The sequence below is a fragment of the Accipiter gentilis genome, chromosome 8, assembly GCF_929443795.1.
Source record: "Accipiter gentilis chromosome 8, bAccGen1.1, whole genome shotgun sequence".
Lineage (NCBI taxonomy): Eukaryota > Metazoa > Chordata > Aves > Accipitriformes > Accipitridae > Astur > Astur gentilis.
Genome location: NC_064887.1, coordinates 44,604,077 through 44,629,704, shown reverse-complemented (window position 1 = coordinate 44,629,704; position 25,628 = coordinate 44,604,077). Strand labels below are relative to the sequence as shown.

At 50.0% G+C, this 25,628-nt stretch overlaps 2 long non-coding RNA genes across 35 annotated transcripts in view; both read right to left on the bottom strand.

The window, feature by feature from the left end:
* Nucleotides 1-10,883: 10,883 nt before the first annotated feature.
* On the bottom strand, nt 10,884-19,469 carry LOC126041663 (uncharacterized). 2 transcript variants are annotated; one of them, XR_007506967.1, is made up of 5 exons: nt 19,402-19,469; nt 19,262-19,314; nt 18,963-19,169; nt 18,706-18,886; nt 10,884-11,820 (listed from the first exon to the last, which is right to left on the bottom strand). It is a non-coding gene; the product is annotated as an uncharacterized LOC126041663 (long non-coding RNA). The 2 variants fall into 2 exon arrangements; XR_007506966.1 differs by having other exon boundaries at nt 10,885-11,820; nt 18,963-19,018.
* A 1,175-nt stretch (nt 19,470-20,644) lies between these two features.
* The window catches only part of LOC126041662 (uncharacterized), a 45,759-nt gene continuing 40,775 nt past the window's right edge, over nt 20,645-25,628 (bottom strand). For all 33 annotated transcript variants that reach the window (XR_007506952.1, XR_007506951.1, XR_007506949.1 and 30 more), the window contains 7 exons: nt 25,158-25,293; nt 24,170-24,337; nt 21,413-21,465; nt 21,259-21,321; nt 21,115-21,170; nt 20,861-20,907; nt 20,645-20,737 (listed from right to left, as the gene is read on the bottom strand). This is a non-coding gene — a long non-coding RNA (uncharacterized LOC126041662). The remainder of the gene's footprint in view (nt 20,738-20,860; nt 20,908-21,114; nt 21,171-21,258; nt 21,322-21,412; nt 21,466-24,169; nt 24,338-25,157; nt 25,294-25,628) is intronic.

The window sequence follows — 25,628 nt, the reverse complement described above, 5'->3', positions numbered from 1 at the left end:
CGCCCGAGCCCATTTCGGCGCCGCACCGCGCCCGAGCCCATTTCGGCGCCGCACCGCGCCCGAGCCCATTTCGGCGCCGCACCGCGCCCGAGCCCATTTCGGCGCCGCACCGCGCCCGAGCCCATTTCGGCGCCGCACCGCGCCCGAGCCCATTTCGGCGCCGCACCGCGCCCGAGCCCATTTCGGCGCCGCACCGCGCCCGAGCCCATTTCACGTTTCTCTAGCTACAGATCCAATTTCAAAGTTGTGCAATTACTAGAGCCAGGAATGCACCCCCTTTCCATTAGCCCAGCAGCAGCTATATTTACCTCAAGGTATCTACAACTCGATGCCTAATTCCAAGAGACACTTTCACTTACTTCAACATATAAGTTTACCTATGGACACTAAACGCCCATGCTTCCCTCTACGCTTCCCTTTGTGATTGCCATTAGTACTGTGATTCCCACAAGGACACCTGTCTTTTTGTCATTTTGTATTTAGTGCTTCATTTGGTCCATTACACATTCCACATACTTTAAGCTATGTCAGTGTTTCAATCCAATTCTACAATGTACTTTTTCTATAATATATAGAGAAGATTTATGGCCTCACTCATTAAATGTTTGACACTATTAGTTCTAGTCCTCTTTTAATCATTATTTTTACAAATACATGTAAACTCCAAAAAACTAGCATTACCTGAAGAAGAAATGCCACTATTTAGTACCTGCAAAGCTCTACAGAGTGGTCTTTTCCACATTCCTCGCTCCCATTACTTCCGTTGCTGCACATCCAGAAGTTTTACTCCCTCAGGTGACATTACCTGCACGATCCCTGTTCCCGGGCAGCAAATGAGGGAGCTCCACTCATCTTGACAGACCATCCACCTCCAAACCTCAATAAAAAAAAACAGAAACTGAAAAATATCATTACATCACAAGCTACAAAAAGCACCCAAATATTTTTTTTTTTTTTTTTACAAACCCACCACAGACAAATAGAGTTACACTCACGCACTTCACAACCCTGGCCTACTCCATGCTGGCCATCTAGTCCAATTCCCCCCACCCTTTGCCCGCAAAATCCTCAACTGTCTTCCAAAGACCATCAACAGGACAACATATTTCCCTGTGCTGACTGGCAATTACCAGGTTCCAGGGGAGCGCTCCATGGGAACACCGTTCCCAGGAGCCTTGGAAAAAAATCACCCTCCCAGTGAAAACCCAGGCCTGAGCCAAACCCCTGTCCAAACACTGGTAATAAGCATTGCCTCATGGAGCAGCTGGCACCAGAGAAAAGAAAAACATTGGGGCAGGGGAGGACACACCAAAAACCAACCTATATCCCAGCTGGGGTTTTTTATTCTAAGTTTTTGGGGGTTTTTCCTAATTCCCTGAAAAAAATCTCAGCTCTACGTCCAGCCTGAAAGGAAAAAAAACCCCAAAAGTCTAAACCACATAACCCTACAGGGTTAGACACATTCACAACACATCACTCATTCAGACGACATGCACGCCAGCCCTCACTCTCAACTCATCCATCCTACCGCCCACAGGCCGGGAGAGGCCAACACCCCGTGCCTGCGGCAGCAGGGGCCTCAAAAAAATCACCCTACCTGCAAAAACCCAGGCCCCAGCCCAACCTCCTTCCAACCTCCCCACAAACTGCCCTTCCGTTACACCAACGTTTCAACACGCACCATCATCTCCACCATCCGCGCATTTTCAACCCGATACTGAGCTTTCACAGTGCCACTTGTCACAGCCCAACCGCCATAGCAGCCATGTCACCTAAAGGCAAGGTTCCTTCAAGCACCTCTCGTGCCCTGTCATCACCTGCAAAAACAACACACAAAGCTTGTCAACAGACACTTCATCCTTGAGAGAGAAGTCAAGTCCTCCACTGCTCCCCTACCCTGCTTCCCACCTATTCCAAAAATAACACATCCTCGCAGCCAGTGTCCTCCATGGCACTTGAAAAAAACCAGAGCATCAAAAACACAAAGCTGTCCCAAAGTTACTGATCGCTCCAAGACCCATCACGCTGCTACTCAGACCTCCAAGGCCTTGACCAGTTCTAGAGACTTGCTACAAAGCATCCGCATAAACAAGATGAACACCATTGCCCAGTTCCTGCCTTACTCAGGAAGGATGATGCCTTACTCTTTTGCATGCAAAGAGCCCAAAGTCATTAAACCTTCTACGCTGCCTCTACAATGCCATACAAGACGCACACGAACATAGAACCATGTAATTCACATGCAAATGTAATGCCATACAAGGCAGTACTCTTACCTCGGTCAAGGCAAAACAACTCAGAGCACTGCCATACCAGTCAAACCAGAACAGGGCCAATGCAAGAGACTCTCACGTGACAGTCAGTACAAGTACAGACCAAAACAATACCAAACCAATACAGAACCGCAGAAGGCAAGGCAGTCTCAGGTGGCAATCGATACAAGTACAGAGCACTGCAATACAAAACACAATGCAGGGCCAGGCATTGCAAGACAGTCTCACATGACAGTCAATACAAATACACAACAAAACCACACAAGGCAAAGGCAAATACAGACCAATACAATGCAAGAAAACTGCAAAACACAGCAAAGCAAAGCAGTCTCATAGCCGCATCTTCCTTCAGAGTCCACTCACGGACCCACCTCCTTACAGCGCTCTGCTGCCTTCCTCCATCGCTCTGTGGGACACATCTTGTCCTTCCACATCTGAAAAAAAACCCCACAAACATATTGAACAAGTTACCTGGATACAGAACAAGAGCTTCACAACTCCAGAGGTCTTTATTCCATCTACAAAGTCCATCTGGAGTCCAGCTACAGCCTGTCATTTAAAAAAAAAAACAAAAAACCCGAAAACCAACCAAACAAAAAACAACAAAAAACCCCACCACTGCCACACACACCCCACCCCCCACTGTAGTGTTCAAATATATGGAACTTAGTTACTGGGCCTGAAAGTAGCTCATGGTCGCAAGAGCCTTCCAGACACCTTTGAAGGCCCTGAACAGAACAAACAAGAAGACAGAAGAAGAAAGATCCCAATTAGAAAAACACAGGTGCACATTCCACAATAAAGGGAACTTGGCACAACCAACCTCAATTCAGGGGCTTATCTCGAACGATTGGACTAAGACAAGTTTTGCATGCTCTACCATTGCCAATTATATCCGGTGTGTATGCATGTGTACAGAGCGAGTATAACTAACTGTATCTTAGGTTTATACGCGTGGACAGTATCGATGTAACCAATCACCGCTTATGCTTGCGCGCAGCAGCCAATCAAAGCTTCTAAACAACTTAGAGAATTGTATAAGAATGATCAGCTAAGCTCACTAAAGGGGCGACTTTAATCATCATACTGGTGTTCTATCATCTGGGCCCCGCATGGAGTAACCCTAAACCCTACACTCCACCAACCAAAAAAAACAGGGCCAAACTTGGAGCCCATTACATGCAAGTCTTAACACCTTGGAGAGTCAAATCCGCTTCACTGCCCCTCAACAACCCCTGCCACATGGCTCCAATCATCTCTATGAAACACTACTAGCACAGCTGTCCGCGCAGCCCGCTGATGGCTACTCGACCCCAGATGACTGTACAACCCTCGCCTAAACGGTCTAGGCACATCAACATTTCACCCGTAGACTGTTATCGCTGTTCCATCTACCCCTGATGCTACATCCCCAGAGAGAGCAGCTCCAAGCCAAGCACACTGTGTGCAGAACGTCACCACGTGGAACGCTACCGCCGAGGTGATTCAATGAGAGAAAAAACTCTCGGCAAGAAGAATGACCCCCGGATGGGAGGCGCCATCGGGCAAGATGACCTACGGGGCCGCAACCGCGAGGCCAGGAGGCTCCACGGCAGACCCAGAGGAGTCAAATGGAGCGGCCCATTACAAGACAGCACTGTCAAAACCCAGACGACAGATGTGCCAGAAGCCTGGCGTCGAGACCTAAGGATGTCAGGATGCGGGGAAGAAGTCCCAGTCCGAGAAAACGGACGGCTGGAGAGCAGAGCTTCCGATGCAGCCCGAAAAAATGCTGCCATAGAGCACCGACCGGAACCCGCCGAGACCTACCCATGCTTTAGAGCACCGAGCACAAGAAAAGCAGAACCCGATTGGCACCGGGCCGATGAGCAAGAGCATTCGAAACCCTAGCGACAGCACCTGAAGTGCATGCCTCGCTCCTCCGGTGCAAAGCGCGACAAGGACATCGAGACCCGAGGAAGGTCTAGGCGCACAAGACAGACTACACAAACTACACGCCACCGCGGACACAGGCTGGAACTGCCCTGTCTGGCACACACGGGTCTCGAGCTGAAAAGCAACCCGCTCCCTTTGCCTGCGCAAAGGCGACTGCTTTGGGACAGCCCTCTCTCCTGCACTAACTTTAAAACTCCTCCCTGCTATTCCCAGCTTTGTCCCTTCCTCCCAGCCTGGTCCCTCAACTTAGCTTTCAGAGGGTCATCAGTCCAAATCCATCCTCCACAAAACCACACGGGCTAACTGGGATGGTCCTCAAGGGGACACATTGCTCTTCAACATCTGCAATGAAAAAAACAAACACAAACAAAACAGAAAAGGGAGTAAGCATCCCGCTGGCCAATGCCAACTACTTCCCCAACTCCACCCTCCTCACAAGTGCCACCGTGTTCGCTTCCCCGCTCATTCCAGAGTCAGACCCCGCATCCGTAGTCACTCCTGGTACCTAAGGTACCAAGAAACACCAAGTTAGCATGGCACTCGTGAGAAGCCATCGGCCCCATGCTCCTCCTCACTAATCCACAGCTCGCCTCAAACGCTCATCCAATTCAAAGATAGCCCACACAGCACCTCCACAACAGAAGGTAAACGCTGAACTGAGCGGCCCCATAATACTTTGCTATTCAACACCGACCCGGACGACGACCGCCTCACCTTCTCGGACCGCTCACCGGCATGCAGCTTTTCGGGAGACCTTATAGCAGACTTCACGGTACATAAAGGGTGCCTATAAGAAACCTGCAGAGGGACTTTTTACAAGGGTGTACAGCCATAGGACAAGGCGGTAACAGCTTTAGTCCTAAAGAGGGTACACTTCGTTTAGGCGTTAGGAAGACGTTTCTCACTAGAGGTAACAAGGCACTGGAACGCATTGCCCAGAGAACCTGCGGATGCTCCCTCCCTGGAAGCATTCAAGGCCAAGTCAGATGGGGCTTTCAGCAACCTGGTCTCATGGAAGGCGTCCCTGGGAGGGGGGGTTGGAACTAGAGGATCTTTATGGTGCCTTCCAACCCAAACCATTCTACAATTCTATGACATTCAAATCCAACTGCAAAACTCCTCTGAGAAGGGCTGGTGAACCCTCCTCCCTTTCCCCAGCAGTCCCAAAACTTAAGAAACCCCTTTTCTTCTCCTCAACTGTCAGGAAACAAACCCCACTGCTTCCTGACACCTCCTGCCCTCAAACTGCACTCCTGAACCCCCTTCAGTGGCTACTCCTCAAGAGCTGCTCTTCGGAGACACATCCCAAATTCTGGGAGCACCTCCTAACCTACAGCTCCCCAGAGACTAAGCTCTGCTCCATGCCCACAAAATAAACTCAAGTCCCAAGGCTTGTAATCTACGAGGGGCCTGCCACAAGCTGCAAAGATTCTTGGGATAATGTGGCATTCTGTGGGCAAGGAGGAAAGGCATCCCAAACCCTGAAAGCACTGTGCCTCACTGCCCTTCTGCTTTCATCAGTAGTACTAAAACTCCATATACAAATGCATTCAAGATGCTCACCCTAACCCCTGCTAAACAATGTCACCATCGGTCCCGTTAAGAGAGATACCATCAACTTACACAGCATACAGCAGAACTGGTGAAAAAAACAAGGTTCCATTTTCAAAGAAGTTGGGAATTCCAGGGAAACAAAACACATGAAGAATTAAAAACAAACCAAAACAAACAATGCATACTATTAAACCATCTTTCTACCCCTGAACACTCAAAACAAAACTACTGACCTGAAAAAAAAGAAAGGGGAAAGAAAAAAAAGCAGCTGCATACAAACAATACTTTCTACCACACATGCTGCTGAACCTTGACTGGTCCTGAAGCTCACACCTCAGGCAAACACCTCCTCCCAAAGGGCTGAGCCAGCTCAAAAGCTGCAAAGCACTCAAGGAAGAGCTGAGCACCAACACCAGAAAAACCCAGGAGCACAATGAGCTCCCTCAGCAGAGGCTGTGGCTCAAATACCCCCGAGACCCCGCCCACCACCCTTAGCACAATCACCTGGGAAAGGGGAAGGGCAAAACACCAGCAGTTATAAAGTCAGCTGGAGGGGCAGCAGCACTGTTCTCACCTGCCTTAAATTTACAGCAAATGAGACCCTGAACAGAGAAAGTAACCCCCCCAGGAAATGACACTACTTGCTCCTGTGCTACAGCTACAACTATTGCATTGGCAACATGACCAGCTAAGGAGTTAATCTTAATTTTTCCGAGGCATAGACAGAAAAAGACACATGTGTCGCTAAACTAGGTAGGAAATTAGCTCGTTAAATGCAATAACAATGTAGTTATTAAAATCACATCGGTCAACGGTGAGGCCAGCAGACGCAATGGTAAGTTGGCGGCTAAGCGCTAGATTGAGGCAGACCGGGAGGTTCCCGTGGCCCAGGAGCCCCGGGGAAGAGCAGAGGGACCGTGTAGAGCCGGCAGCTCTCGCGAGAGAGGCTGACGCGGCGTGAGCATTGCCAGCGGCAACCGTGGGAGATTTAAATGGCCCCAAGGAGCGCCAGCGACCAGGAGCGTGACAAGCAGGGCGTGGTGCATCAGAAAGGTGTGCCGTGGTGTGGCAGTTTGTGCGGCAGTTCGTGTGGGCAGGGTGCAGCCCCCTCCCAGCTCAAGCAGGCTACTGAAGCGGTGGGCATCGTCCTCAGGAGGAGACCCCGGTATCGCTGCCACTGAGGTGAAAGCCATCGCTAAGAAAAATGTGGTGACGCAGACTGAGCTCCCATGTAAAGGTGCAGCTGTCCGGGTATCTGGCTGCGAGGAGTGCCCAAGTCTATCAGTGATGCCGGAGGGCAGCGGGGACACCTCTTGTGTAAGATGTGACCAGGTAGATGATCTGCTCAGCCTGGTGGCAGAGCTGAAGGTGGAAGTGGAAAGGTTGAGGAGTATCAGGGAGTGTGAGAGGGAGATAGATTGGTGGACCCACACCCTACCATCCCTGGGGCAGAGGCAGCAGATGGAGGCTCCGCGAGAAGTGGAGGTTCCCCTGCCCCCTCGCCACCGGGCAGGAGGGGACCGGATACAGGTCCCTGCTCGGGGAGGCAGGCGAGTCCCCTCCCGGTCTCCCTCACCTTCCCAGTTGCCCCTACGCAACAGGAGCGTGGCTCTGGAACTTGAGGACCAGGTCAATGAAGATCAGGGTGTAGGTGAAGCCCTATCCAGGGAGGCGCCTAGGCTCAGTCAGGCAGCCCCACGCATTCCCAAAGCCCCCAAAAAAAAGAAAAAGGAGGGTAATTGTCATAGGCGAGTCCCTTCTGAGGGGGACAGAGGGCCCAATATGCAGTCCTGACCCATCCCACAGGATGAGGAGGAGAGGGAAGGTGGATATGGTGCTGAGAGTCTGTAATAGACCGCCTGACCAGGTCGAAGAGACGAATGAATCATTCTACAAGCGGCTGGCAGGGCACTGGGGCAATTAGTGGAAGGAGCACAGGTAGCGTTTTCCTCAATCCCTTAGTGGCAGGGAAATATACTGAAAGGAACAGGAAACCACACCTGGTGATTACGTGGCTCAGAGGCTGGTGCCATCACTGGCATTTGGGGTTTTTTGATCATGGGGAGGTTTACACGGCACCGGGCTTGCTAGCGACAGATGGTATCTGGCTATCTGAAAGGTGTAAAAGAATCCTCACTCGTGAGATGGCGGGGCTCATAGAGAGGGCTTTAAACTAGGGTTGAAGGGGGTAAGGGATAACACTAGGTGCACCAGAGATGAGCCTGGGGGCAGCGTTGTTCCGACGTTAGGGGTGGATTCGATAGGCCAGCTCGAATGCATCTATGCCAACGCACGCAGCGTGGGCGATAAACGGGAGGAGCTGGAAGCCATCGTGCGGCACGATACATATGACTTAGTCCCCATCACGGAAACACGGTGGGACGCCTCCCCTGAGCAGAGTGCTGCGACGGATGGCTACGAGCTCTTCAGAAGGGATAGGCAAGGTACAAGAGGTGGCGGGGTGGCTCTCTATGTTAGGCAGGGTTTGGACTGTACAGAGCTACCCGAGTGTGATGACAAGGCGGAGTGCTTATGGGTGAGGATGAGAGGGAAAGCCGATAAGGCAGATATTGTGCTGGGAGTCTGTTACAGACCGCCCGACCGGGTCGAAGTGACGGATGAATCGTTCTACAAGCGGCTGGCAGTAGTCTTAGAATCGCGTGCCCTTGTTCTCGTGGGGGACTTCAAGTGTCCAGACGTCTGCTGGAAATATGCCACAGCTGAGAGTAAACAGTCTAGGAGGTTCCTGGAGCATGTGGAAGATAACTTCACGACACAGGCAGTAGGTGAGCCGACCAGGGGAGGAGCCTTGCTAGATCTATTGTTTACAAACAGGGAAGGACTGGTGGGAGGTGTGATGGTCACAGGCCATCTTGGGCTTAGCGACCGTGAAATGACAGAATTCTCAGTTCTTGGTGAGGCAAGGAAGGGGGTTAGCAAAACCAGCGCTCTGGACTTCCAGAGGGCAAACTTTGGCCTCGTTGAGGCACTGGTTGAGAGAGTCCCTTGGGAGACGGTCCTGAAGGGCAAAGGGGTCCAGGAGGGACGGACATTCATTAAGAAGAAAATCTTAACAGCTCGGGACCAGGCTATTCCCCCGTGCCGCAAGTCGAATTGCCGAGGAAAACGACCGGCCTGGATGAACGGGGGGCTTTTGCTAGGAGTCGGGAATCAAAAGGAGAGTTTATCATCTCTGGAAGAAAGGGCGGGCAACCTGGGAGGAGTGCAGGGATCTTGTTAGGTCATAGAGAAAAGAAATTAGAAAGACAAAAGCTCAGCTAGAACGAACCCTGTACGCTGTCGTAAGAGACGACAAAAAATGTTTTTACAAATACATTAACGGTCAAAAGAATCCCAAGGAGCATATCTATCCTTTAAGGGATACAGAAGGGAACGTTGCCACCAGAGATGAGGAAAAGGCTGAGGTACTTAATGCCTTCTTTGCCTTAGTCTTTAAGAGGGAGACCAGTTATCCTCAGGGTACTCTTGCCTCCTGAGCTGGAAGGTGAGGATGAAGAGCAGAATACACACACACACACCCCCCTTAATCCATTAATCCGGGAGGAAATAGTTAGTGACCTACTACACCATCTGTATGCTCACAAATCTATGGGACCAGATGGAATCCATCTAAGAGGGCAGAGGGAACTGGCAGAGGTGCTTCCCAAGCTGCTCTCCATCTCTTGGAGATCCTGGTCAACAGGGGAGGTCCCAGAGGACTGGAGGCTTGCCGGTCTGACGCCCATTTACGAGAAGGGTCGGAGGGAGGATCCGGGGAACTATGGGCCTATCAGCCTGACCTCGGTACCGGGGAAGATTATGGAACGGTTTGCCTTGAGAGCGCTCACGTGGCAAGTCTAGGACAAGCAGGGGATTGGGCCTGGTCAGCGTGGGTTTACGAAAGACAGGTTCTGCTTGACCAACCCGATCTCCTTCTATGACCAGGTGACCCACCTAGTGGATGAGGGAAAGGCTGTGGATGTCACCTACCTTGACTGCAGCAAGGCCTTTGATACCATCTCTCATGGCATACTCCTCGAGAAGCTGTCGTCTCCTGGCTTAGACAAGCGTACTCTTTGCTGGGTGAAAAACTGGCTGGATGGACGAGCCCAGAGGGTTGCGGGGAATGGGGTTAAATCCGGTTGGCAGCGGGTCGCTAGTGGTGTTCCCCAGGGCTCGGTGTTGGGCCCGGTTCTGCTTAACGCCTTTATCGACGATTTGGACGAGGAGACCGAGTGCCTCCTCAGCAAGTTTGCAGACGACACCAACTTGAGAGGCAGGGTCAATCTCCTTGAGGGTAGGAAGGCTCTATGCAGATATCTGGACAGTCTGGATCGATGAGCCGAGGCCAGCTGTATGAAGGTCAGCGAGGCAGAGTGCCGGGTCCTACGCTTCAGTCGCGGCGACCCCGTGCAGCGCTATGGGCTTGGGGAAGAGTGGCTGGAAAGCTGCCCGGCAGGGAAAGACCTGGGGGTGCTGGTTGACAGCCGGCTGAATATGAGCCAGCAGTGTGCCCAGGTGGCCAGGAAGGCCAGTGGCATCCTGGCCTGTATCGGAAATAGTGTGGCCGGCGGGAGCAGGGAGGTAATTGTTCCCCTGTATTCGGCACTGGTGACGCCACACCTCGAGTACTGCGTTGAGTTTTGGGCCCCTTGCTACGGGAAAGATGGTGAGTTGCTGGAACGCGTCCGGAGAAGGGCAACCGAGTTGGTGAGGGGCCTGGAGCGTAAGTTTGATGAGGAACGGCTGAGGGAACTGGGGTGGTTTAGTCTGGAGAAAAGGAGGCTGAGGGGAGACCTTATCGCTCTCTACAACTACCTGAAAGGAGAGTGTAGCGAGGTGGGTACTGGTCTCTTCTATCAAGTAACTAGAAATAGGATGAGAGAAAATGGCCTGAAGTTGCGCCAGAGAAGGTTTAGATTGGATATCAGAAAAAAATCATTTACTGACAGGGTTGTCAGGCATTGGAACAGGCTGCCCAGGGTAGCGATGGAGTCACCATCCCTGGAGGTGTGTCATGGTTTAACCCCAGCCAGCAACTAAGCACCACGCAGCCGCTCACTCACTTTCCCCCCCCCCCCCATCCAGTGGGATGGGGGAGGAAATCAGGAGAAAAAGTAAAACTTCTGGGTTGAGATAAGAACGGTTTAATAGAACAGAAAAGAAGAAACTAATAATGATAATGATAACACTAATAAAATGACAACAGTAGTAATAAAAGGATTGGAATGTACAAATGATGCACAGGGCAATTGCTCACCACCCGCCGACCGACACCCAGCTAGTCCCCGACCAGTGATTCCCTGCCCCCCCACTTCCCAGTTCCTAAAACTAGATGGGACGTCACATGGTATGGAATACACCGTTGGTCAGGTGTATTGGGTGTTTGGGTCAGGTGCCCTGGCTGTGTCCTGTGCCAACGTCTTGTGCCCTGGCTGGGCATGAGAAGCTGAAAAATCCTTGACTTTAGTCTAAACACTACTGCGCAACAACAACTGAAAACATCAGTGTTATCAACATTCTTCACATGCTGAACTCAAAACATAGCCCTGTACCAGCTACTAGGAAGACAGTTAACTCTATCCCAGCTGAAACCAGGACAGTATCCACCCCTTATTCTATACCATTGACGTCATGCTCAGTTACCATACCTTTAGTTACATCCTGATTAATCATCACCACCTTTCCATCCCTTTAAGACATATGAACAATGAGACATATATATATATATGTATACACACAGAGTGATATCATTCCTTTAGTTCATGAGTTATGTTCATAAAACATTTGTTGAGTTCAATTAGTTTCTGACTCTGGGCTCCATCTGTCATACCAGTCTGTCTAGGCAGGAGGAATGGTGCAACGTCCTCTCAGTCAGTAGAGCAGAACTGGGCTTCAGTGCGGTGGGACGAGCAGCTGACATTTGACGCAGCAGGAGGATGGTGTGCACCGTTGGATTGTTGCATGCTGGAGTCAGTTCTGGTTCCATCACTACTGCATTTTGCTCAGTTTTATCGCAGTTCTTTCTTGCTTGATCCAAGTGAGTCTTACTATAGTACTATGGGTATAGCATATAACAATTATCGTAATGATAACATACAGTAGCAGGGTTATATAGCAACTAATATAATACAGTTTAATTCTGGCTATTTTCACCTAAAATCAAATCCCCTTGAGGCACACATCGGACTTCTCCATCTTTTCGCATCACCCACCAAGTGCACCCAGGCCCTTGAGCAAAAGCAATCCCACGAATGGGTTTACCTTTGCCTGAGGCAGGAGTAACCCAGACTGTTTTCCCGAACATATTTTTCATGTGCACTACAGGGATGTCCTGGTTTCAGCAGGGATAGAGCTAACTGTCTTCCTAGTAGCTGGTACAGGGCTATGTTTTGAGTTCAGCATGCAAAGAATGTTGATAACACTGATGTTTTCAGTTGTTGCTCAGTATTGTTTAGACTATAGTCAAGGATTTTTCAGCTTCTCATGGCCAGCCAGGACACAAGAAGTTGGCACAGGACACAACCAAGGCACCTGACCCAAACTGGCCAACGGTGTATTCCATACCATGTGACGTCCCATCTAGTTTAGGAACTGGGAAGTGGGGGAGGGCAGGGAATGGCTGCTCAGGGACTGGCGGGGTGTCAGTTGGCAGGTGGTGAGCAATTGCCCTGTGCATCATTTGTACATTCCAATCCTTTTATTACTACTGTTGTCATTTTATTAGTGTTATCATTATCATTATTAGTTTCTTCTTTTCTGTTCTATTAAACTGTTCTTATCTCAACCCAGGAGTTTTACTTTTTTTCCCCGATTTCCTCCCCCCTCCCACTGGATGGGGGAAGTGAGTGAGCGGCTGCGTGGTACTTAGTTGCTGCCTGGGGTTAAACCACGACAAAGGACTTTATCCCCTTCTACAGTATGTAAAAATTCTGATTGGGCAGGGCCACTCCGAGTGGCAGATCCTCTGGTGTTGACTAACGAGGTGGCTTTTGCTAAGTGTGTATATCCCAATGTTTGAAGGTTCCACCCCCCATTGCTCTCAATGTAGTCTTTAACAGTCCATTGTATCGCTGGATTTTCCCAGAGGCCGGTGCATGATAGGGAATATGATACACCCACTCAATGCCATGCTCTTTGGCCCAGGTGTCTATGAGGTTGGTTTGGAAATGAGTCCCGTTGTCTGACTCGACTCTTTCTGGGGTGCCATGTCGCCACAAGACCTGCTTCTCAAGGCCCAGGATAGTGTTCCAGGCAGTGGCATGGGGTACAGAATACGTTTCCAGCCATCCGGTGGTTGCTTCCACCATTGTCAGCACATAGCGCTTGCCTTGGCGAGTTTGTGGGAGTGTGATACAGTCAATCTGCCAGGCTTCCCCAAATTTATATTTCAGCCATTGCCCTCCATAGCACAGGGGCTTTAACCGCTTGGCTTGCTGAATTGCAGCACATGTTTCGCATTCATGGATAACCTGCGCGATAGTGTCCATGGTCAGGTCCGCCCCTCGACCTCGAGCCCATCTATATGTTGCATCTCTTCCCTGATGGCCTGAAGTATCATGGGCCCACCGAGCCATAAATAGCTCACCCTTATGTTGCCAGTCTAGGTCCACCTGAGCCACTTCAATCTTGGCAGCCTGATCCACCTGTTCGTTGTTTCGATGTTCCTCAGCGGCCCGACCCTTGGGTACATGAGCATCTACATGACGTACTTTTACAACCAGATTCTCTAGCCAGGACGCAATGTCTTGCCACAGTGCGGCAGCCCAAATGGGTTTACCTCTGCGCTGCCAGTTGCTCTGCTTCCGTTGCTGTAGCCACCCCCACAGGGCATTTGCCGCCATCCATGAGTCAGTATAGAGATAGAGCACTGGCCACTTTTCTCTTTCAGCAATGTCTAACGCTAGAATGCTAGCTGGATGGCTTTCACCTCTGCAAAGTGACTCGATTCACCTTCTCCTTCAGCAGTTTCTGCAACTTGTCATGTAGGACTCCATACAGCAGCCTTCCACCTTCGATGCTTTCCCACAATGCGACAGGACCCATCAGTGAACAGGGCATATTGCCTCTCATTTTCTGACAGTTTTTTATACAGCGGGGCCTCTTCAGCATGTGCCACCTCCTCCTCTGGTGACATCCCAAAATCTTTGCCTTCTGGCCAGTCCGTGATCACTTCTAAAATTCCTGGGCGACTGGGGTTTCCTATGCGAGCCCGCTGTGTGATCAGTGCGATCCACTTACTCCACGTGGCATCAGTCGCGTGATGTGTAGAGACCCTCCCTTTGAACATCCAGCCCAGCACTGGCAGTCGAGGTGCTAAGGGGAGCTGTGTCTCAGTACCAACCACTTCCAAGGCAGCTCAAACTCCTTCATACACTGCCAGTATCTCTTTTTCAGTCGGAGTAGAGCGAGCCTCGGATCCTCGATATCCTCAACTCCAAAACCCCAGGGGTCGGCCTCGGGTTTCCCCAGGTGCTTTCTGCCAAAGGCTCCAGGTATGGCCATTCACCCCAGCTGCAGTGGAGAGCACATTTTTAACATCTTGTCCTGTCCGGACTGGTCCAAGAGCTACGGCTGAACAATCTCCCATTTAATTTGTTCGAAGGCTTGTTGTTGTTCGGGGCCCCATTTAAAATCATTCTTCTTCCTGGTCGCTTGATAGAGAGGGCTTACAATCAAACTGTAATTTGGAATATGCATTCTCCAAAACCCCACGACACCTAAGAAGGCCTGTGTGTCCTTTTTGTTAGTTGGGGGAGACATAGCTGCTATTTTGTTAATCACGTCCATTGGGAGCTGACGACATCCATCTTGCCATTTTATTCCCAAAAACTGGATCTCCTGTGCAGGTCCCTTGACCTTACTTTCTTTTATGGCGAAACCGGCTTTCAGAAGGATTTGGATTATTTTCTTCCCTTTCTCAAAGACTTCTTCTGCTGTGTTGCCCCATACAATGATGTCATCAATGTATTGCAGGTGTTCTGGAGCTTCACCTTTTTCCAGTGCAGTCTGGATTAGTCCATGGCAAATGGTGGGGCTGTGTTTCCACCCCTGGGGCAATCGATTCCAAGTGTACTGGACACCCCTCCAAGTAAAGGCAAATTGTGGGCGACACTCTGCTGCCAGAGGGGTTGAGAAAAACGCATTAGCAATGTCAATTGTGGCATACCACTTGGCTGCCTTTGACTCTAGCTCGTATTGAAGTTCTAGCATATCTGGAACGGCAGCGCTCAGCGGCGGGGTAACTTCATTCAGGCCGCGATAGTCAACTGTTAATCTCCATTCCCCATTAGACTTCCGCACTGGCCATATAGGACTATTAAAGGGTGAGCGAGTTTTGCTGATCACTCCTTGGCCCTCCAGTTGGAGAATCAATTTGTGGATGGGAATCGGAGAGTCTCGGTTGGTGCGATATTGCCACCGGTGCACCGTCATGGTAGCAATTGGCAGTTGTTGTTCTTCAACCTTCAGCAACCCCACAATCGAAGGGTCTTGGGAGAGACCAGGCAGGGTAGACAACTGTTCAGTGCCCTCCGTCTCCAAGGCAGCTACACCGAAAGCCCATCGATACCCCTTCGGGTCCTTAAAATACCCCCTCCTGAGATAGTCTATGCCAAGGATGCACGGAGCCTCTGGACCAGTCACAATGGGGTGTTTCTGCCATTCATTTCCAGTCAGGCTTACTTCAGCTTCCAATACAGTTAACTCTTGGGATCCCCCTGTCACACCAGAAATACAAATGGGTTCTGTCCCTTTATAACTTGATGGCATTAGAGTGCACTGTGCGCCAGTGTCTACTAGAGCCTTATACTCCTGTGGGTCTGACGTGCCAGGCCATCGAATCCACACAGTCCAATAGACCCAGTTATCCCTTTCCTCCACCTGGCTGAAGGCAGGGCCCCTCTAATTGTGGTCAGAGTATTCAGTATTCACTTCTCGTAAAATTGGCTCAGAATTCCCTTCAAGAGGATTGGAAATAAAATCAGCCCTTCTACTCTGTTTGGAAACTGGAGTGGCATTTTTCCTGGTAGAATCCCCTTTTGTGGTGTTTTTTCCTCGCAGCTCACGTACCCGTGCATTTAGGACCGAGGTAGGTTTTCCGTCCCATTTCCTCATGTCCTCTCTATGATCACATCGGTAAAACCACAGGGCACCTCGTGGTGTGCATCTTCTATATTCTCTCTCTTGGGCAGAAGAACGCTCACTCCTAATAGCTGAGACATTGGTCCTTACAAGTGTGGAGTAGGACATATCGTCTTTGAATTGCTGGAAATCCTCAGACAGATTCTCCACAGCCGAAATGCAGGCATGTAGGGAGGAGGAGAGATTTTCTTCATATCGACGGAGTTGGCAAGCCACTTCATGCACTGTCGGTGCCTCTTCGTCTTTCCAGGCCATTATTGCCAGTGAGTTGGCATAGGACAATGGTGCGCTCCATACAAACTTCCACCACAAGGGTCGTGTGCATTGAACTTCATCTGGATCTTTGGGTAATTGTGGGTTGTCTGGGTCACGATGAATTGTCTCTAGCGCAGCTAATTCCCTCAGATATTGAATGCCCTTTTTCCATGGTGGTCCACTTGCTTGATTGACATATAACATCTTCCTTAAAGGGGTACCTCTCCTTCACACTTGACAGTAGTCATCTCCAGAGGCTGATGGCCTGTGTCCCTTTTCCAATTGCCTTGTCAATGCCACCTTCCCTGGCAAGCGATCCCAGCTGCTTGGCTTCCCTACCTTCTAATTCCAAGCTATTAGCCCCATTGTCCCAGCATTGGAGGAGCCAGGTGATAATATGCTCACCTATATGGCGGCCAAAATCTTTTCGCAAATCCTGCAACTTACTCAAGGATAGGGACCGGGTTATTACCTCTGGTTCTGCCTCTTCCTCCGGTTCCCGTGGCCTTGGTTCATCTTCATCCTTCGCTAAGCGAACTGATTTTTTTATATATTTCCTTTTCTGTACGGGGGCAACTGATACTGGTCCAGGTTGGTCCTCTGGTTCAGTTGCAGTATCGCTCGTCGGGTTCTGGATAACCGCAGTGTCTGTCACCGAGGTTTGGGTAGCAGCAGTGCTCATCCGTGGGGCTGGAGGGCTTGTTGCCAAGGTTTGGGTAGCTGCTGTGCTCATTGCCGGGGCTGGAGGGGCTGCAGTGCCTGTTGTTGAGGTTTGGGTAGCCCGAGTTCTCGTCGCCGGGGCTGGAGGGGTCACGGTGCCTGTCGCCAAGGTCTGGGTGCCTGCAATGCTCCTTGCCAGGCCTAGAGGGGCCGCAGCACCCATTGCCGAGGTTTGGGTGGCCGCGGTGCTCATCGTTTTGTTGTTAGGCCTAGAGACTTTCTCTTCCCCTTGAGGGTACCGAGTAGTGTCGAACAGGGCTCGATAGGCATGGGCGAAGCCCCAGCATGTTGCAGTGATTTGTATCTCTCTGGAGCTGCCGGGGTGACAGCATACCTTTTCCAAATATTTTACTAGTTCTTCTGGATCCTGCACTTGTTCAGGGGTGAATTTCCAAAACATTGGAGGTGCCCACTTTTCTAGGTACTTGCCCATACTACCCTACACACCCTGCCACTCATAATTATCTAGCCTGGGGGCACATCTCTGGGTGATCTTCTTAAATAGCTGTTTAACCTTAAACGAGAGCTGAACCACATTCAGAAGTATGCTAATTCCTAGCAGTAGGGCTAGGACCGTGCTAGTCCCAACACCCCAGGAGTATTCCAATTTTTCAAAATTCTCAAACAACATAGTAACCGGACTGAAGGAGAAAGGAGAGGGGAAGAAAGGTACCCCACCCATAGACTGGTTTTCCATGGAGGAAAGGTAAAAGGTATAATTAGTAATAGTTTCCCACAGGTGGCTCCCATCATATAAAGGTGACAATGCTAAGTGCAAATACCGGATTAATCCCACAGCCGATGACTTTATCATACCATAAACCAGTGTCATACCATACATCAAAGCGAAAACCTTAATCCACCTCCCACGGATAAGCAGTAAAAGAGGAACTATATACAGCAAGCAAGGTGATAGATAACAGAGCTTTAAAAGCCAGAGCAACAACTCTAAGAACACCTAAATCAACATAATGAACGCTTGGACCAAATTTGTTTTAACAAGCTCTGGTCAGGTTTGTCGTTATCTCAACCCTTCGTGCCCCACATTGGGCACCAACATGGACTGTCGTGGTTTAACCCCAGCCAGCAACTAAGCACCACGCAGCCGCTCACTCACTCTCTCCCCCCCCATCCAGTGGGATGGGGGAGGAAATCGGCAAAAGAAGTAAAACTCCTGGGTTGAGATAACAACGGTTTAATAGAACAGAAAAGAAGAAACTAATAATGATAATGATAACACTAATAAAATTACAACAGTAGTAATAAAAGGATTGGAATGTACAAATGATGCACAGAGCAATTGCTCACCACCTGCCGACCAACACCCAGCTAGTCCCCGAGAGGCGATTCCCTGCCCCCCCACCGAAGAGGGTCAAAGGCACACAAGACACACTTCACAAACTACACACCACCACAGACACAGGCCGGAACTGCCCTGCCCAGCACGCGCTGGTCTCGGGCTGAAAAGCAACCCATGCCCTTCATCTTCCCAAACAGGACTCCTGCCCTCCTACTCTCACTTTAAAACCCCTCCTGGCAATTCCCAGCTCTGTCCCTCCCTCCCAGCCACTCCCCAGCCCGGGTCCCTCAACCTAACTTTCAGAGGGGCAAGGGTATGAATCCAGCCTCTGCAAAAATCACATGGGCTAACTGGGACTGTCCAGCAGTCGCCAGGTTCCTCTTAATCGCTTGCAGTCAAGACAAAAAAAAAAAAAAAAAAAACACCACCAGCAAAATCAGTAGATGCAGTAACCCCTCAGCCAACACCAGCTGCTTTCCCAAAAGCCCACTTAATCACACACACACACCACAGTGTTATGCTTACCTGCTCTTTCCAGGGTCACACCCTGCAGCCATCATCTCTCAGGGTACCTCAGACAGCAAGACTCACAGAATTAGCACAGCACTCGCAAGAAGTCACCGGCCCCATGCTCCTCCTCCCTCAGCCACAGCTCAACTCAAAGTCTCATCCTATTCCAAAGCTGGCCCGCGCAGCACCTGCAAAACTAAAGGTAAACGCTTAACCAAGCAACTACCTAATACTTCGATATTCAACACTGACCCAGCCCACAACCACCTCACCTCCTCAGACTGCACATCGCCGTGCAGTTTCACCCCTCCGAGGCCGCGTGCACCACCTGCAAAAACCAAAGCAAGAGACGCATGCCGAGAGACCGCCCGAAACCGCAGCCTGCCCGGACCGATTCGCAACTCCCTCTCCTTTCCCTTGGCCGCTCAACTACCCCGCTCTGTCATCAAGAGCTTGCCACCTCAAGGCATGCGTATTGTCTGCAAAAACACAAACAAGGGATGCTTTCAACTCTGCCAACAATACAACACTCCAAAGGAACAGTTTCTTTAACCCAGTAGTCACGACTCACCTTTCCCGAGTCACCTCCGCTACCCATGGCCCGCTTTGCTCCTTGCTTGCGACCTTCCAAATACAAGGAAAAAAGAACCCGCTCAGCTAGTCCTAGTGCCACCAGCCACATCTTCCCTCCGATTCCTCTCACGGACCCACCTTCTTACGCTCCGCTCCCCTCCTCCATCACTCTGGGGCACGCAGCTTGTCCCTCTGCATCTGAAAATAAATCATATTGAACAAGTCACCTGGCTGCAGAGCAAGAGCTTCACAATTCCAGAGGTCTTGATTCCATCTACAAAGACCATCTGGAGTGAAACTACAGCCTGCCATGTTAGAAAAAGGAAAAAAAAAATAGAAGAAGGCCCTAACTTCAAGCCCTTCCCATGCAAGACCTAAGACCTTAGAGACTCAAATCTGCTTCACTGCCCCTCAACAGCCCATGCCACACAGCTCCAATCACCTCAGTAAAACACTATCAATGTGGCTGTCCACAAAGCCCACCGATGGCTACACAATCTCAGATGACTTTACAACCCTTGCCTAAACCATCAAGGCAAATCAACATTTCACCCATAGACTCCTATTGCTGTTCCACCTACCCAACGCTAGATCCCCGGACGGAGCAGCTCCAAACCAAACGCACCCATGCACACAATACGCACAACACAGAACGGTACCAACAGGGTGATTCAAAGAGAAAGAAACCTCTCAGCAAGAAGAATGACTCCCAGACGGGAGCTGGCAGCCGGCAAGATGACCTACAGTGGCCAAGACCACAAAGCCAGGAGGCTCTGCAACAGCCCCAATGAAGAAGAGGCAAAAGGAACGGTCCGTTACAAGATGGGGACTGTCTAAACCAAGATCATGGACGTGCAAGAACCCTGTCATCAAGACCTAGGAACATCAAGAGGCAGGGAAGAACTCCCAGTCCAAGACAACACACAGCTAGGGAGGAAAGCTGCCAAAGCAGCCCAGAAGAGTGCCGCAAAAGAGAACCAGCGGGAACCTTCCGACGCCGATCGACGCTTCAGACCTCCAAGCGCAAGACAAGCGGCACCAGATTGCACAGTGCCGATGAGTAAGGGCATTCGAGACCCTAGGGACTGCTCCCAAAGCACACGCCAGGCTCCCCGAGCACAAAGACTGATGATGGTGTCGAGACCCGAAGAAGGTCAAAGGCACACAAGACAGACTACACAAACTACACACCACCACAGACACAAGCCGGAACTGCCCTGCCCGGCACACGCTGGTCTTGGGCTGAAAAGCAACCCGCGCCCTTCACCTGCCCAAACAGGATGGCTCCTGCCCTTCTACTCTCACTTTAAAACCCCTCCCGGCACTTCCCAGCTTTGTCCCTCCCTCCCAGCTGCTTCCCAGCCCCTGTCCCTCCACTTAACTTTCAGAGGGCCAAGGGTACGAATCCATCCTCCGCAAAAGTCACATGGGCTAACTGGGACAATCCTGCAGTCGCCAGGTTCCTCTTCATTGTCTGCAGTCAAGACAAAAAAAAACCCTCTCAAAATCAGAAGAGGCAGGAAGTAACCCATCAGCCAACACCAACTACTTTCCCACCCCCCACTCTTAATCACACACACCACAGCATTATGCTTACCTATTCATTCCAGAGTCAGACCCTGTGGCCATCATCACTCATGGTACCTGAGACAGCAAGACACACAAAATTAGCATAGTTGTTGTGAGACTCACCAGGCCCATTCTCCTCCTCCCTAATCCACAGGTCACCTTGAACACTCATCCAAATCCAAAGGTGGCCCGCACTGCGCTTGCAAAACAAAAATAAATGCTTAATCAAGCAACCATGTAATATTTGATATTCAACACCAACTCAGCCCACAACCACCTCACCTTCTCAAACTCCTCATTGGCCTGAGGCATGGCTCCTCTAAGGCTGCATGCCCCACCTGCAAAAACCAAAGCAGAAGATGCATGCTGAGAGGCCGCCCAAAACCTCAGCCCACCCGCACGGATTCCCAACTCCCTCTCCTCTACCTTGGCCGCTCAACTACCCCACTCTGTCATCAAGAGCTTGCCACATCAAAGCATGCGCACTGCCTGCAAAGACAAACAAGGGATGATTCCAACTTTGCCAACAATGCAACACCTCCAAAGGAACAGTTCCTATAAGCCAGTAGTCAGAGCTCACCTTGCACAAGACACCTCCAGTGCTGATGGCCCGCTTCACTCCTTGCTTCGCACCTTCAAAACAATAAAAGAAAAAAAAAAAAACCCTATCAGCTAGTCAGAGAGCCACCGGCCGAATCTTCCCTCCGACTCCACTCACAGATCCACCTCCTTACAGCACTCCCCTCCCCTCCTCTGTTGCTCTGGGGCACGCATCTCGTCTCTCAGCATCTGAATAAAACCCCATATTGAACCAATCGGCCTGGATGCAGAGCAAGAGCTTAACAACTCCAGAGATCTTGAATCCATCTAGGAATACCAGTACTCTAGCTACAACCAGCCATTTAAAAAAAAAAAAAAAAACACAAAAAAAAAAAACACCAAAAAACCCAGGGCCAAACTTTAAGCCCATCACATGCAAGGCTCAACAGCTTAGAGACTCAAATCCACTTCACCACCCCTCAACAGCCTCTGCCACAAGCCTACAATCATTTCCGTAAAAAAATCTCAACGTTACTGTCCACACAGCCCACCAATGCCTACTAAATCTATTGTTTACGAACACAGAAGGACCGGTGGGAGGTGTGATGGTCACAGGCCGTCTTGGGCTTAGCAACCGTGAAATGACAGAATTCTCAATTCTTGGTGAGGCAAGGAAGGGGGTTAGCAAAACCAGCGCTCTGGACTTCCAGAGGGCAAACTTTGGCCTCGTTGAGGCACTGGTTGAGAGAGTCCTTTGGGACACAGTCCAGGAGGGACGGATGTTCTTTAAGAAGGAAATCTTAACAGCTCGGGACCAGGCTATTCCCCCGTGCCGCAATGTCGAATTGCCGAGGAAAACGACTGGCCTGGCTGAACGGGGGGCTTTTGCTAGGAGTCAGGAAACAAAAGGAGAGTTTATCATCTCTGGAAGAAAGGGTGGGCAACCTGGGAGGAGTACAGGGATCTTGTTAGGTCATAGAGAAAGGAAATTGGAAAGACAAAAGCTCAGGTAAAACGAACCCTGTCTGCTGTCGTAAGAGGAACGGCTGAGGGAACTGGGGTGGTTTAGTCTGGAGAAAAGGAGGCTGAGGGGAGACTTTATCGCTCTCTACAACTACCTGAAAGGAGATTGTAGCGAGGTGGGTACTGGTCTCTTCTATTAAGTAACTAGAAATAGGACGAGAGAAAATGGCCTGAAGTTGCGCCAGAGAAGGTTTAGATTGGATATCAGGAAAAAAATCATTTACTGAGAGGATTGTCAGGCATTGGAACAGGCTGCCCAGGGTAGTGATGGAGTCACCATCCCTGGAGGTGTTCAAAACACACGTAGCTGTGGTAATTTGGGACATGATTTAGCAGGCATGGTGCTGTTGGGTTGATGGTTGGACTTAATGATCTTAGAGGTCCTTTCCAAATTTCACGATTTGATTCAATGCAATTTGATTCTGTTCTAGGGAGCAGAACAGAGATGTAGCAAGAAAGGAAAAAAAGGCAGGGAGGGAGAACAAAGGGAGCGAGACACAAAGACTGGAAGAAGGACAAAGGGATGGCAGAGGAAAAAAAGTGATAGGCTGCAGGAGAGAGATGGAGGAGTTCAAAAAAGACACAGGGAGCATGACAGAATGAGAGTGAGAAACAAGGGACAGAGCAGGACAGCACTGGAGGAAAAAACAACTGTGAGCGAGACATGGAGGAAGAGAGAAAAGAGAAGAGACAGCTAGCTGGAGAGGGGGATACAGTTAGAAAGGATGGAAGAGGAAATAGAAAGAGAGAAATACAGAAAAGATAGCAAGAGGAAGCAGGGCAGAGGAACAGCAATAGAAGAAAAAAGGGACAGGGATCTGGACAGATGGAGAAAAAAGTAGGAGGAACAGATACAACATGACATGATGGGACAGGAAGTAACACAGAGCGACAGATGAGAATAATGACAATAGATAGAGATTGTGAAAAGCACAGGAGGTCGGAGACAGAGGGAAGACATGAATAAAGAGTAGGGAGCACCACAAATGGTCAGGGAAAGAGAAGAACAGGAAGGACAACAGGAACAGTGAAATACATAATAACACCACACAGACACACACCCACCCCCATATTATCTACTTATGGAGCCGATTTCAGAGTTACACAGTACCTCAGCCCCTTTAAGAAAATTAACACCCGCGCCCGAGCCCATTTCGGCGCCGCACCGCGCCCGAGCCCATTTTGGCGCCGCACCGCGCCCGAGCCCATTTTGGCGCCGCACCGCGCCCGAGCCCATTTTGGCGCCGCACCGCGCCCGAGCCCATTTCACAGTTCTCTAGCTACAGCTCCAATTTCAAAGTTGTGCAATCCCTAGAGCCAGGAATGCACCCCCTTTCCATTAACCCAGCAGCAGCTACATTTACCTCAAGGTATCTACAACTCGCCCTTGGATGCCTAATTCCAACAGACACTTTCACTCACTTCAACAGCTAAGTTTACCTATGGGCACATGCTTCGCTCTGCACTTGCCTTTGTGATTGCCATTAGTACTGTGATTCCCACAAGGACACCTAATTACCTGTCTTTCTTTCGTTTTGTTCTTAGTGCTTCATTTGGTCCATTACTCATTCCACATACTTTCAGCTATGTCAGTATTTAAAGTCCAATTCTACAACCTTCTTTTTCTACAATATATAGAAAAGACTTTACGGCCTCACTCATCAAATATTTGACACTATTAGTTCTAGTCCTCTTTTAATCCTTATTTTTACAAATACATTTAAACTCCAAAAAATCTAGCATTACCTGAAGAAGAAATGCCACTATTTAGTACCTGCAATGCTCTACGGAGTGGTCTTTTCCACATTCCTCGCTCCCATTACATCCATCGCTGCACATCCAGAAGCTTTACTCATTGAGGTGACATTACCTGCACGATCCCCGTTCCCGGGCAGCAAACAAGTGAGCTCCGCTCATCTTGACAGACTGTCCACTTCCACACCTCGACACAAAACCAGAAATTGAAACATATCATTACATCACAAACTACAAACAGCACCCAAATATTTTTTTTTTACAAACCCACCACAGACAAATACAGTTACACTCACGCACTTCACAACCCTGGCCTACTCCATGCTGGCCATCTAGTCCAACTCCCCCCACCCTTCGCCCACAAAATCCTCAACTGTCTTCCAAAGACCATCCACTGAACAACATGTTTCCCTGCGCTGACTGGCAATTACCAGGTTCCAGGGGAGCGCTCCACGGGAATGGCGTTCCCAGGAGCCTTGAAAAAAAAAAAAAAAAAAAAATCACCCTGCCTCTGAAAACCCGTGCCCAAGGCAGACCCCAGTCCAAACATTGGCGATCAACATTGCCTCATGGAGCAGCTGGGACCAGGGAAAAGAAAAAAAATTGGGGCAGGGGAGGACACACCAAAATCCAACCCAGATCCCAGCTGGGGTTTTTTATTCTAAATTTTTGGGGTTCTTTTTCCTAATTCCCTGAAAAAACATCTCAACTCTACATCCAACCTGAAAGGGAAAAAAATAAAACCAAAAAGTCTAAACTACATAACCCTAAACAAGGTTAGACACATTCACAACACACAACTCATTCAGACGACATGCACGCCAGCCCTCACTCTCACCTCATCTATCCTACCGCCCACAGGCCTGGAGAGGCCGTCACCTCGTGCCTGCGGCAGCGGGGGCCTCAAAAATCGCCCTACCTGCAAAAACCCGGGCCCCAGCCCAACCTGCTTCCAACCAACCTCCCCACAAACTGCCCTTCCGTTACACCAACGTTTCAATACACACCATCATCTCCACCATCCGTGCATGTTCAACCCGATACTGAGCTTTCACAGTGCCACGTGTCACAGTCCAACCTCCGTAGCAGCCATGTCACCTAAACGCAAGGTTCCTTCAAGCACCTCTCGTGCCCTGTCATCACCTGCAAAAACAACACACAAAGCTTGTCAACAGACACTTCATCCTTGAGAGAGAAGTCAAGTCCTCCACCGCTCCCCTACCCTGCTTCCCACCTATTCCAAAAATAACACATCCTCACAGCCAGTGTCCTCCATGGCACTTGAAAAAAAACCAGAGTATCACAAACACAGAGCTCTCCCAAAGTTACTGATCGCTCCAAGACCCATCATGCTGCTACTCAGACCTCAAGGGCTTGACCAGTTCTAGAGACCTGCCACAAAGCATCCGCATAAACAAGATGAACACCATTGCCCAGTTCCTGCCTTACTCAATGCTAGTTCACAGTCCAATTGCGAT